Source organism: Notolepis coatsorum (assembly GCF_963971535.1).
Source record: "Notolepis coatsorum genome assembly, chromosome: 11".
Taxonomy (NCBI): Eukaryota; Metazoa; Chordata; class Actinopteri; order Aulopiformes; family Paralepididae; genus Notolepis; species Notolepis coatsorum.
In genome coordinates this window covers 27,598,068-27,612,655 of record NC_140175.1, presented here as the reverse complement: position 1 = coordinate 27,612,655, position 14,588 = coordinate 27,598,068, and positions in this window count along the sequence as shown.

The window sequence follows — 14,588 nt, the reverse complement described above, 5'->3', positions numbered from 1 at the left end:
AGATACCCAGGTGGGGTATCTCCTGGGCCTTTCTGTGTGGAGTTTGCATGTTCTCCCCGTGTTCGCAACGGTTTCCCCTTCCAATAAGATAAACCCAATGGAAAAACATGCAGAACAGATCGCTAACGCTGTTGGGTCCCTGACGAAGACGGAGCACTTGGATTGATCCCCGGTCGCGGCCCACGCCGCAGCCCATGTCTGCTCCCGGCTGCCCTTGGGGGGAAGGACGAAGGGATGGGTTAAGGCGAGACACTGAGATGAATAGTCAAATATACTTTTTTTGTTGATTCTGAGATTTTGTTATATTTTGCTTCCTAAACATGTCTTCTATGAAACTAGTGACAATAAAACGTCAATAACACACATTTAGTTGTTTATTTTACATCATTTTGCCTTATTGCATCCATAAATGTGCACATATTTAATGGGGAAGTGCCTCATTTGCATATATAAACATAAATTTCAGAAAACTTGCAATATATTTTTTCTTAGTTTATATGTACATAACAAATTGGGAAAGTTTCATAGTGATATCTATTCAAATATTTTTTGCCTATTAGGGGGTACTACACTGTACTACACTGTTTGTAGCGTGTGTGTAGTTCTGTTCAGTTCAATAACATCATTATTATTATTATTATTATTATTCAGTTATCAGGCATGTGTTTAGGTTGTCTATTACTAATGGTTTGATTAGGTATTGTGTTTGTAAATATCTGTTTAAAAAAAAAAGTATGGCATTTTACAATACAGAACTTTGAAGGCATTTTCCCAAAAATGAGTTTTAAGAGTTTTTCCTCATACTCTGAGCCAGAAATCTCCACTTCAGTAGCACTCACATACACCAAACCTTCCAGTTCTATTCATATCTATGTTCTGAAGGTATTTACAGAAGGGTTGGTTGATATCGCATTCATACCATGATTTATATCACATTTTATTCCTAAAAACATGGCGAAATATGGAATTTTACCATAAAAATGGACTGAATGGAGTATTTTCTGATTTATGGAGTGATAAAAAGAGATATCCAAAATCCCCTCTGTAATAACCTTTGGCTCTAATATGTCAACAAAATGAAACTATAATTTTGAAAATGGCTTTATCCAATGTTCAGATTTCTGTCCTGGAATTATATGCAAATTAGTGCATATTTAAGTAGATCATGCCTCATTTGCATATTTAAACATACAATTTCAGAAAACTTGTAATACAAAAAAGTCTTGTCTTAATATAAGTAATCAACTGGGGAAGTTTCATTGTGATATCTATTAGTTAATTTTTTTACCCTATTCACCTGCAGTGTCTCCCCTTAAGTGCAGAGAGACATTTCATCGGCTACCCAATGTGTGTGTGTGTGTGTGTTCCTGTGTGTCGCCCATCTCGCATGTGTGTGTTAATCTGCATGACAAATAAATAAAGTCTTCTCTTCTTATTCTTGTGGTACTGAAAGGACAGCGCAGACATGCTAATGTCACTGGTCGACCTAAATGTACCTGGACGGGAATAAACACGGGATGACAGGTTCCCAAACAGAGAGACGGACACAACAGATGGAAAATTAAACAGGAAAACCTTTATTTGCACAATTGAATAAACAGGCACAAAAGACTGGGGGAAATGTCCAGCCAGTGGCACAGCCAAAGTCCTGCCACTGAAAAGTGGTGCCAGGCGCCCCTCTCGTGACCAGCGGCAGGGCTGTGGGATATAAATGTGAAGCTAGCCCTATTACACTTATATTAACGCTGAAATTGTGGGGGTTATTAAACCCAGTTGTGGAAACATACATATACGCTTTGCCCAAATGGGTCACTCTAGTACACAGCAAAGAGCAAACAGAAAGCTCACAAGGGCTATGCCAATGCTATGCTAGCCTACATTCTATGGTACAACATTCAAGGCAAAGTACTACTCGCTCAGTGGGCTGTCTAGGGTGGGGAATCGTACTGCCACTCTATGGGCTAGCACATACTGTATCCTGGGGCAGAAAAATATATCCACATCAGTATCAATATCAAAAATACATCGTTTAAAGACAGTCAATTCACATAGTTAATTGGAAATTACAGTTTTTAAAGCAGGGGTCCTGTCAACCTGCTTTACACTAACAGTACTGTTTTCCAAATGGGAGAGAGAGCAGAGTGTACCAGTGCCCTCGTGGTGCTGATAGGACAGCGCAGACACGGTCTGTTGGAATGTGATTAAAGCTGCTATACAACATCCAGCACTAGAGGGCCATTTTCATTTACATTTTCATTTAGCGACACAGAGCTTACAAAACACTCATCAGCTATTTCATACAGTAGGCACAATAAATAAGAATAAACAATAAGAAATCAACTAAGACAAGTTACGAGTTGACACACATAGTGGCCGGAGATCATACTTCTAAATGCAGCAAAAGAAGGACCTGAAATAACCTTCAGCCTCGGAATCAGTTGGAGGTCATTCCAGGTGTTGGAAGCATCAAAGGAAAAAGCATGTGGACTTAGTATTGAGTAATTTGAGGGGAAAAAAATTTAGTTGATTATTTACCAAGGTCTCAAAAACATTTGCCAAGCAAGATAGCCTGGAAATAGGATAGTTGTCCACATTATCTGTTACAGCCACAGCCAGGGCTTTTCCCGTCTCACTACTCACCTGTGCCAGACGACACACCTGCCGACTATCACCCAATCACTGAACCTGGATAAGAGGCCTGCACTCCTGCCACTCCTTGTCCGGTTTACACCTCCCGTGGTATAGGACTCTCTTCATGGACCTCACACAGGCGCGCACACACACGCACACACGCACATGCACGCACACGCACACGCACGCACGCACAAAATGGCTAAATCAATACTGTGATGTGCCTGTTAAAGACAAGACCAATTTTGTTCTGATCAGATATCACACAGTTATCTACCTTAACATGTGGAAGTTGGGAATTAGTGGTTTTGTCTTAGTTTGTCTGATAATTCCAGAATTTAGCTGGGTTTGAATGATCAGCATCATCAGAAAAACAAGAAAGAAAATCCGCCAAGACATCAATGGAACCCAGATCCACAGATGTAGGCCCCGTCTGCACTCTTAGAGCAAGAAACTCCAAACATGGTGTCTTGTGACAGCATTCAGAACTCTATAAAGGTTGTAGCCCATTAAAGCTATATCTGAATTGTTTACATTTAACCAGGATTCACTAAAGACCAGGATATCGGGATCAGTCTGCATAACTAAGACATTGATAACATGATCTAATTTCTGAGATTGACTTCTAATATTTAAGTGAATTATTCCTAGTCCTTTCCTATTTTTAAAAGTGAGTGGATTGAGAGGGGGATTTGGGTTATGAATGTAAACAGAGGTAGGAGGTTGTAGGGGAATCGTGGTCAGGTTAGATACAGTTATAGAGCGATTTGAATAATGAGTGGGCTTTCTAATGGCAATACGTGCTTGGATGGGCGAGGGACTTTGGGCCACGGATTCTACAAAACTATTTATAGCTATAGCCTGAACCATTATTAAGCTACATTGATGTTTAGTAACTACTTCTAGTTCACAATTCACTGGTATATTAAACAGATCGGACTCACAGCATGTCATGGACAGTATGCACAGGAGAAAAGAGCCATCCGTGTTTGGATGCATCCAATGCAAACCAGCATGTAATTTATCCAATCAGGTGCATTCCACGTTGGGGAATGGGAAGTAGGGAGGGGATACATATGCCTGCAACATTCATCTTCATAAATTAATTAATCAATATTTTGGGGCAGGAAAAGCAATAATTTTATTCCACACTCTGTGGATGTTGTTTATAACCCCTTCCACTCTGTCTGCCTATTGTCCGCCTATTACTTTTGCTTGACTGATTGTCTTGACAGGTACTGGAGGTGGGCGTGGCTGGAGCGCTAATCAGCAGAACGGGAAACACCTGGGCCCGGTGTTTCCGTGCTCCCTTTAAAATGGTTGCTGGGCGCTCACCATATGGGACGCCGTTAGTTTTGTTTGCTGCCTTTGACTTCTGTTTGCATTCTACAACATTACACCTAAACACTTTACCATGCATGCACTCATTTACACTACTGATGTCACTGACCTCACACGCCACTGTTTGTTGGTGATCTCTTCATGTTCTATTTATTTAAATAAATAACTTTGGTTGTCTGTATGTCCCTCTTTGTCATGGCTGTGTGGCCGCTTTGTGTCAATGTATTATATATTTTTTAAAACTCGACAACACCTGCAGCTTTATCTACAGCAGACACCTTCACTCACACACCATGGCCTGCCAGACGTGGTGGAGGCACTGGTCTTCTGACCTCTCCCTCATGGACTACAAGCTCAATATGAGTACCTGCTCTCACCCTCTCCTCTCTCCAATATCATGCGGTATCTGTCTCTAGTCCATTCAATCTCACCATTGTTACACTCTATCGGCCTCCAGGCAGGGCCGGATTAACGACCGGGCCGTCCGGGCCGCGGCCTGTGGGCCTCTAGTGATGAGGGGCATAAAAAAAAATGTAAAAATGTAAAAAAAAATGTGGAGGCCCCTCGTCACTAGAGGCCCCAATTTTTTTTTTTACTTACATTTTTTTTTTTTTTGAAGGCCCCTCGTCACTAGAGGCCTTTTGGAGGCCCCTCGTCACAAGAGGCCCCAAATTAGTATTATTATTTTTTTAACTTTTATTTTTAATTTTTTTGGGGGACCCTCGTCACTCAAGGCCTTTTGGAGGCCCCTCATCACTAGAGGCCCCAATTTTTTTTTTTTTTTACTTTTATTTAAAAAAAAATTGGAGGACCCTCGTCACTAGAGGCCCCACATTTTTTTTCTTATTTTGGAGATCGATGTCATACTGTGACACTGAAATGAAAACATATTTCATCAACTAAAATATTTAGTCAACAAAAATATTTCATCAACTAAAATATACAGTACGTCACACCCTGCCGTCTGCAAGTGGCTAATCTTGAGTATTTTTTCTCCTCTTCATAAGAGTTTGAGGTTTTCCGTTTGAGGTAAAAACAGCAATAAAAAGTCAAAACTTGCATCTCCACATCCCAGCCCCGATGCCTGAATACTTTTACCAACGGATTTCCAGTTCCGCGTTCGCGTTCCGCGCTCTGATTGGCCACTGACGTTTCTGGTAGCGCCAATCGTGTGGCGCCTCTTTCTTTCACCGGTTAAGCTTAGGCACTCTTTCGAAGTTGGTTAAGGTTAGAGTTTGTCTTAGAGCAGGCCGATAGAACACCAGCCCTGATTCCATACTCTAACCTTAACCAACTTCGAAAGAGTCGCCTAAGAAACGTCAGTCAATATTTCGATTGTATTTTTTTTCTTTTATACATACATACATACATACATACATACATACATACATACATACATACATACATACATACATACATACATACATACATACATACATACATACATACATACATACATACATACATACATACATACATACATACATACATACATACAGTGGCGTCCTTTCACTAAAAGGCAAGGTATGGCGAGGAGGGGGTGAAACCCCCTTGGTGGATTTTTTTTGTCAAATCAGTTGTGCAATAGTCACTTTTGGTGAGTTGTTTCTATACAATTCAGTTATATGACATTTAGGTATGACACAGGACTACACAAGCATTTTTAGTATAGAAATGTGTCAACAGACTAAAGCAGGGAACCACAATATTTTGCATACAAATTATTCAGAATGTAATATCATAACTGTCTATTACTTTTCTTGCAATTGAGCCAATTTTCCTTAGGTACGGTTTTGAGGTGTGTGTTCAACAGAATGTAGTATCAAAAACACATTCACAAAAAGTATGGGTTACTGAATGCTGAACTGCACTATTATAATCACTAAGCCAGACCTTACCTGTGTCCCTGTATCACTTGTCTCTGCTGCCCTTTGATAAAAAAAAACGTCCCTATGTCCATTTTCCTTTTTTTTGGGCATATTTCAGTTAGTCACAGCAAAAGTCACCTAGTAAAAGTGAGATAATTGACAATATAAAAACATGCTAGGGCTGTACCGAATAGTTCGAAGCTTCGTTCATAATGTTGACATTCGAATTCTAAATCAACATAAAAAATTGTATTTTTTTTTTTTTTTTTTTTTACATTTTTATTTGCCAAGGTATGGCGAGTGCCATACCTTGCCATACCAAATGGACGCCCCTGCATACATACATACATACATACATACATACATACATACATACATACATACATACATACATACATACATATACATACATACATACATACATACATACATACATACATACATACATACATACATACATACATACATACATGCATACATACATACATACATACATACATACATACATACATACATACATACATACATACATACATACATACATACATACATACATACAGCTCCACCCCCACCTAATAGACAGTCCCCTCCCCACCGTATGTAATGTATATATTCTCTCCCCACCATATGTATATTTCTCTCCCACCCACCCACCCCCTCCTAATGTACAGTCCCCTCCCCATCATATGTATATACTCTCTGTCAGGATCTATGGGTAACAGTACTGTATATTTGCATATCATATATGTCACAAATGTAACAGTACTATATACAGTACCTGTATGTCATGTATGTCCCTATGCCATAAATGTCATGATGTCATATATGTTGTGCATGTCATACATGTCACTATGAATTCAAAATGGGGGACCCTGATGTAAACAAGACAAACGTCTTTCTCTGGTTTGCATCCCCTTAACAATTGTGTGTATTGAGCCGTACTGTATTATTTGTACCCATTCTGCAATCTGTTAAATACAATTTTCATTAATTCATTAATTCACAGACAGTAACACAGGACAAAAACACATTTCAACCCCCTCCCTTCCCTAATTATAATTTTAATTGACATTCACGTAAAAGTAAGCTTACTATTCTAATATTATATTCTTGTCTCCAAAGTGTGTGCATGTTTTTTTTCTTCCTGAGGATGGCGCCATCCCCCCATCTAAACATGATGTGTTTCTTTTCTCTTCTAGATTGATTGATTGAAAACTTTATTAACAGATTGTAGAATGGGTACAGTACAGTACATTACAGTACAGTACAGTACAGCTCAATAATTGTTAAGGGGATGCAGACCAGAAAAAGACTTTCGTCTTGTTTACATCAGGGTCCCCCATTTTCAATTCATCATAACATATGACATACATGACATACAGATAGACAGTACTGCTACATCTATACATTTATGACATACCAGATTTGCAAATACAGTACTGTTTGTGATACGAAAAGAGTCCAGAAAAGAGAGTATATACATTTGACGTAGAAACTGTACATTGGAGGAGGTTGGGTAGGTGGGGTGGGGTTGGGGGGGTGGGGGGGACTGTACATTGGAGGTGGTTCGGTGGGTGGGAGGGGTGGGTGGGTGGGGGACACTGTACAACTGTACAAGCAAAACTGTACATTGGAATATTGACAAAACCATACTTGGTAATTTACTGTACATTGGAGGGGGTTGTGTTAGGACATTTACAGAGGCCAGTTTCGAATTGCAGTCTCCCGTAGGTGTTCTTTGAGAGTGTTTTTGAAAGTGGGTAGTGATTCACATTCCTTTACAGCTTTGGGTAGGGCGTTCCACATTGATGTGGCATAATTGCGAAACGTGTTTAGTCCCTTGTTTGAGCCGAATCTGGGTTTAACATGATTTGTGGAGCTCCCTCTGGTGTTGTGATCGTGGTATTCACTGACCTTTGGGAAGTATTTTGACATGTACATGGGTACCTTGGTCGTGTAGTGTATCTTGTAGACCAGGCCCATTGCAAGTTGCTGTACTCTGTCGTCTACTCTAAGCCATCCTAGGTTGTCAAAGTGGGCAGGGGTGATCAAAGTCCTTTTAGCTTGGCCCTCAGAGCCCACCACTTCTAAATATTCTATATATTTTTTAAAGTGACATATAAAAACGCCACTGTGCGTGCGTGCACGTGTATGTGTGTGTGGGGGGCCTCCACAAGAATCTGGCCCAGGGGCCTCTGAAGTCTTAATCTGGCCTTGCCTCCAGGTCCCCTCGAACACTTCCCAGATAAGCTATGGGTGACTTTAACCTGCCTGACTCGTCTCAGTCAGCCACAGTGGTCTCTCTCCTACAATGCTTTGACCTGACTCCCACTGTCATGCCTCCGAACCACAAAGCTGGCAGCTCTTTGGATCTCTATCCATGACTCCAGCATAATTAACACCACAGTAACTCCCCTCCATGCAGGTGTGTAAAAAGTACCCAGAAATTATACTTAAGTGAAAGTATGGGTACCGTCTCAAAATCGTACTCAAGTAAAAGTCAGAGTCTCTGGCTGAAAACACACTTGAGTAAAAGTAAAAAAGTTTCTACTTTTAAATGTACTTAAGTACTAAAAAGTAAAAGTAAAACGTTTTTTTCTGACTGTCTATTTTTCTGATAGCAGGTGTTTAAAGATCCCAGCTTTCTAGTCTTGCACAAGGACCAATCAGCATGCGTATGGGCGGGTTCACTTTCCATTGATGGGGATTTGATTGGCTGTTTTTAAGTAAAGTGCGGCCGCAGGATTAATAACGTTAATGTTAGTTCGGCCAGAGAAACAAATATACTAATTCAAATAGTTGGACCTGCAAGATTTGTACTTTGTACTTTGTAGGTCTGCATTTTAAATGTAAGGAGTAAAAAGTATGTTTTTTTTTCTCTGAAATGTAATGGAGTAAAAGTACAAGTATACAAACCTAATACTACTTGAGTAAAGTACAAATCCCCCAAAACAGTACTTAAGTATTGTAATGAAGTACAATTACTCAAGTACTTTACACCCCTGCCTCCATGTATCAGAGCACTTCTTTGACCCTGTCCCCCTCCACCTTCTCCTCTGACATCCTGAGTGAGACTTTCTCTGCTCTCCCCCCAGATACGGAAACCTCCACCCTCCTCTCAGCCCTCTCAACCTCCTCCGACAAGCTCTGTCCCCTCGCCAAGAAGCCTGCCCACCGTTCCGCACCCAGACCATGGCTGTCGGATGCAGTGCGAGAATAAAGACAGACACTGAGAGCGGCCAAATCTCTGGGTATCATCACGTCTCATCATGTCTTCTCATATCACTGCTATTCCAATGACACTAAACTCGTCCTCACCTTTCCTCCCTCAGATATCCAAGTCTCTGAGTGGATATCGGCCTGCCTGTCCAACATTTCTGGCTGGATGATGATGACCAACCACCTCAAACTGGACCTAAGCAAAACAAAGTTACTTCACCTGCCGGGCCAAATCCTCCCCGCTGACCGACCTTTCCATCACAGTGGAGAATATAGCCGTGGCTTTCTCCCCGACCGCCAAACTGTAAGTAATCTTAAGTAATCTAAGTAAATACTAAGTAATCTTCTTCCCCTATATTACTACCTACTATGCTAATCTGTCTATACTACTATGCACTCAAGACTGTTTGATGAACAATGTTGTACCCTTCCTGCAGACTTGTTGTGCAGAACTTGTAAGTCGCTTTGGATAAAAGTGTCAGCTAAATGACTAAATGTAAATATGATTCCTAACACTGACAAAATGACACACACCGCAGAGGTCCCAGCTGTAGCTCAAGAACAGGACTGTGTGTTCTTGGATGTTGTCCAAGGTCCCCGAAATTCGAAATAGCCCGCTGCGCCACCCAGCCGCTCTAGTAAGAAGGTTTTTATTGTTTAGTTTTTTCCAATATTGTTTGAAGATGTTTGAAGATTTATTTCATATTAAGCACATTTTGATGATTGAAAGCTCATGTACGGATGGCCTTATAAAGATGCCTGGATTATTTACATTATGTTATTAACTTATTACTCCTATTGATGGAAAGGAATTTATTTATTGACAACAAACATATAACAACATTGACAGATCAACATTTGTATTTGCCTTGTCAGGGATAGAATGAAAAGTCCCAGGACTTATTTCCATCGTTGTCCCTGTTGTTTCTAGTTGCAAGTGGCACGTTGGCATCTGAAGTGCATCGAGCATTCTTAGTTATATATTCTAAAGTGCATTAGTAGTAGTATTCATGTTTCAGTGCATTTTTTATTTTTTTTTATAAAAAGCAATAATTATTTTCATCAATAAAGTGCATAGAGACAAATACTCATCGTTAAACAGAGGTTCGGCACATAATACAGTCGCACCAACATTACAGTGGCAGGTTGCTAAACAGCTGCTCCCTTATCCTGGATTTGAACACTGCAGCACTCTCGGTTTCCTTGATATTGAGTGGTAGTTTGTTCCACTCCACTGCACCTCTATATCTAAATGAAAATTCACCTGTCTTCCTGTTGTGCTTACAGGGGACTACATTTCTCAGGCTTCCTCTTGTGTTGTGTGTGTGTGCAATCCATTCAAAGTGGTTGTTAAAATATGTTGGGGCTCTCCTGTTTAAAATCTTGTGGACCATCCCTTAGCTGTAATTGTTTGGCTCTAGCCTCAACTGGTAGCCAGTGGAGTTGGGAAAATTGAGTCTTCCCTATATGGGTTTTGGAGTTTAGGCCTAACACTACTCTGATTAGTATGTTCTGTGCTGTTTGAAGTTTATGTTGCAGGGGTTTGTTAAGGCTCCAGTACCATGAACTGATGGCGTAGTCAAAATGGCACTGGACCAGACATGAGGCAATGTTTTTTTTAGGCAGTTTAAGTTGATAAAAATGGACTTCCTAGCTAGGAACCTTGTTCTGGCGCTTATCTTGCCCAGGACATTTAGGGCCATGTGGGCACCTCCTAGAGTCTCATCTAGGATACAGCCTAGATATTTAACTGAGGTTTGTACCTCAGGTGGTTATAACAAGTTTGTTCTCCTATTGGTGTCAGTCAGAGAACAAGTTTTGTAACAGGAAACTGTGGTCGGATAGCCACTGGAGACGAGGGAGGGGACAGGAAACGTCAGTTTCTTAAGGCTACGGAGAAAGCAGAACTAGGAAAGTGCCCAGAATCTTCTTAATTTTTTTATACTTGAAGCAGACATTATGGGAGATTATTACAAGTGATGATTGACATTAGGTCTTTGGGACCGAGCCAAGTCTAGGCCATGGAATAAAAGGCTTTTCCTGAGAGCAGAGTCTTTGGGTAAAGTGTATGCTGTGCGACAGGTCCAACCAGACGGTTGGATTCATGAACACCTTGGAAATAACCATATTGTTGGATTTATAACAATGACATATAAACAGACATATTAGGACAACGTTTCCCCCTATCCTATGGACATTGTTTGAGGAACGGATATGAAAGGATATGAAAGGATATTTGAAAGGATATGAAAGATATGACTTGTTTTCATATGGTTATAACAGAAAGTACGTAGGTAAACACCTTTTAATTAGGGCAAGGTGGTGTTTCGGCCTTTATAACAAATCATTGTTAGAGATATTTCACATGTTGACAGCCGGGCCTGTGAGGAGAGTGGAGAGGGCCATGACCACATTCCTTAGTAGATAAAACTATGTCCTACGGGGCCTGAGCAAGGCAGAGCGTACAGAGAGACAGTCGTTGCTACAGTAGGTGACGAGACGAGTAGATAACAAATTACATTGAGGCAGTGTTGATCGCTTAGTTAGGCCAGTTGTGTTTTTGGAGCAGACAGACACACAGAGAGAGAGAGCCCCAGCCTCCTGACGGGGCTGGGGGAGGGGAATCGAGTGGACCACGAGGAGAGACCTAGCGAGCTAGGTGATAGGCTGCACAACCAAGAAGAGATAGAATTCATTAATCTATGTTTCTTAACCTTTTAAAGACTTTCAGTTTGTTTCATTCTTTACGAAACCTTTGTTTATGCAACCATCAACGAAAGGCTAATTACCCTGAAATCTAACTATGGACATTGTTTGAGGAACCCTGAAAGGATATGACAAAGATTGTTTTTACACCTGCATGCCCCTCTCGTCGACGGACGGCAAACATTACATCTTGGTATTGCAAAAAGGTCTTATCTCCTGCCCTCTGATGCCTTGTCCAGACGAAAACGATTTTGATCTTTTTCGTTCGTGATACAAGTTTCAAGTTCAAGTTTCTTTAATAGTTGTCATACAGAAGTACAGAATACTTTTATACAAAATGCTTCTTTCTGTTACGCTCCAGAGACTGTGCTAGACAAAAGATAAGTATGAAATAAAATAGTATAGCATGTAAAAATAGAAGTAAAAAATAGAAGTCACGTACGTAGACACAGTGTTCAGTATATACATATGTACAATGTTCAATGCAGAATAGAAGTAACTGAGTTACCATACAATATACTATGCAATATACTAATACAATATACTATATAGTGCAAAGCAGAAATGGGATGAGGTACAATTAGTAAATTTACAATTTACAGTAAGGTGTACTTAGGTATGGGTTGTAGTGCAAATCCTTTACCAATAAATATAAAGTGTGTTTAGGTGTTATAAAGTGTGGAGAGTGGGTGCTGCAGTGTGTTGTTTGTTTAAAGTGAGTGTGTGCGTGTGGATGTGTGTGTTGTGAGTGCATTTGATGGTTGTTGCATAGTGTTATTGTTCGTTGAGCAACCTGATGGCCTGGGGATAGAAGCTTCTTCTGAGTCTTTCTGTGCTTGTCATGAGACTCCGGTATCGCTTGCCTGACCGCAGCAGTTCAAAGAGGCAGTTGTTTGGGTGGCTGGAGTCCTTGATAATTATCTTAGCCTTACCCCTGCACCGCTTGTTGTAAATGTTCTGGAGAGTGGGAAGCCCCCCTCCAATTGTGCGTTCGGCTGAACGTGCCACTCTTTGTAGTCTGCTACGGTCTTGTGCGGTGCTATTCCCAAACCAGGAGGTGATATTGCCAGTCAGGATGCTCTCTATCGTACATGAGTAGAAGTTCTTAAGGATCTTCTGACTGACTTGGAACTTCCTTAGGTGCCTGAGGAAGTAGAGGCGTTGTCGTGCCTTCTTCACAACACTGTCAATGTGTGTGGTCCATGTCAAGTCCTCGGATATGTGGTACTTAAAATGGTTCACTCTCTCAACCGGTGCCCCGTCAATGCTGAGGGGGCTGTAGTCCCTGACCCCCGACCTCCTAAAGTCCACAATCATCTCCTTTGTTTTGCTGACGTTCAGGGAGAGGCTGTTCTCCTGGCACCATCCCGCCAGGACCTTGACCTCTTCCAGGTAGGCCCTCTCGTCGTTTGCAGAGATCAGGCCCACCACTACTGTGTCGTCAGCAAATTTGATGATTGTGTTGTTGTTCCGCTGAGCCACACAGTCATATTTGTACAGGGAGTAGAGGAGGGGACTCAGAACACAGCCCTGGGGGGCCCCTATGTTGAGGGTGATGGATGAGGAGGTGCAGTTGCCTGCTCTCACCACCTGGGGTCTGCACGTCAGGAAGTCCAAGACCCACTGGCAGAGGTCATAGTTCAAGCCCAGGTCCCTGAGCTTGGCTATGAGTTTGGAGGGGACTATGGTATTGAATGCTGAGCTGTAGTCGATGAATAGCATTCTCACATAGTTCCCCTGCCTCTTGTCCAGGTGTGATGCTGCTGTGTGCAGCACATGGGCTATGGCGTCCTCCGTGGACCTGTTGGGGCGGTATGCAAATTGCAGGGGGTCCAGGTTGATGGGGAGGGAGGAGCAGATGTAGCCCTAGGGATCCAATTTCCTGGTCCATCATTAAGCAAATTAGCTAATCTACTTAGGCTCACTCTGAATCGATTTACTATAGTTATGATTGTAAACAATCATGATTGTTTTTGGAATGATTTGAATTTTGGGCCACGATGACCCAACCAACTAGGCCTGACTGACCATAGCCTGCCTCCAGGTTATGTGTCACTGTGGCTCTGATGTGATAGTTATTTATCCAGAAATGGATAATCAATCATGCATGGGACTAGATATGAGATATGCAGAGAATGAACACGTTTTTTAATTGTTCATGCTGAAAGTCTGACACACATTGATTACTTGATTGCTTGCATGCAATAGGAAATCATGTTATATGTGTTAAAAAAATTAAAAAAAAAGTTATGAAGAACCCCTGTAAGGTGGCAGAGCTGGTATGTGTCCTCTCCTATCATTCCCAGAGACATCACCAAGACAGACTGTGCACAGCTGTAAAGGGAGATTATTGTCTTAATGTCTTTACATAAATACTGTAAGGGAGTGTATTTTAAAAAGTGCTGCATCATCATTCTCCTTCTCTTCAGGTTGCCCTGAGGGTTGGCTGCCCCGTCGATGACAAGATGGTGGCCTGTCTGAAGACGACTGATCCTGTGGCCCTCACCATGGGCGCTCCACCCATCGCACAGGGCACAACCCTCCCTGAAATGTGTCAACTTGTGTCATCATGTGCCCTCGAAACCAACTCAGGGTAACATACAATATAGCGCAACATATAGCAGCACATTATTATAAATGAATACATGAATTGATCAGTCATTATAAATAACTTATTTTGTTTGCCCCAAGCATATGTAACCAGTCTTATTTGACATGCCCCGAGTGGGAGTTGAACCCCGGGCGCCGCGGGCGGCATCACAGACCACTATACCAAGAGGTGAATTCACTCCTAAGTACTGGGTCTGGATGCCTCTGGGGAGT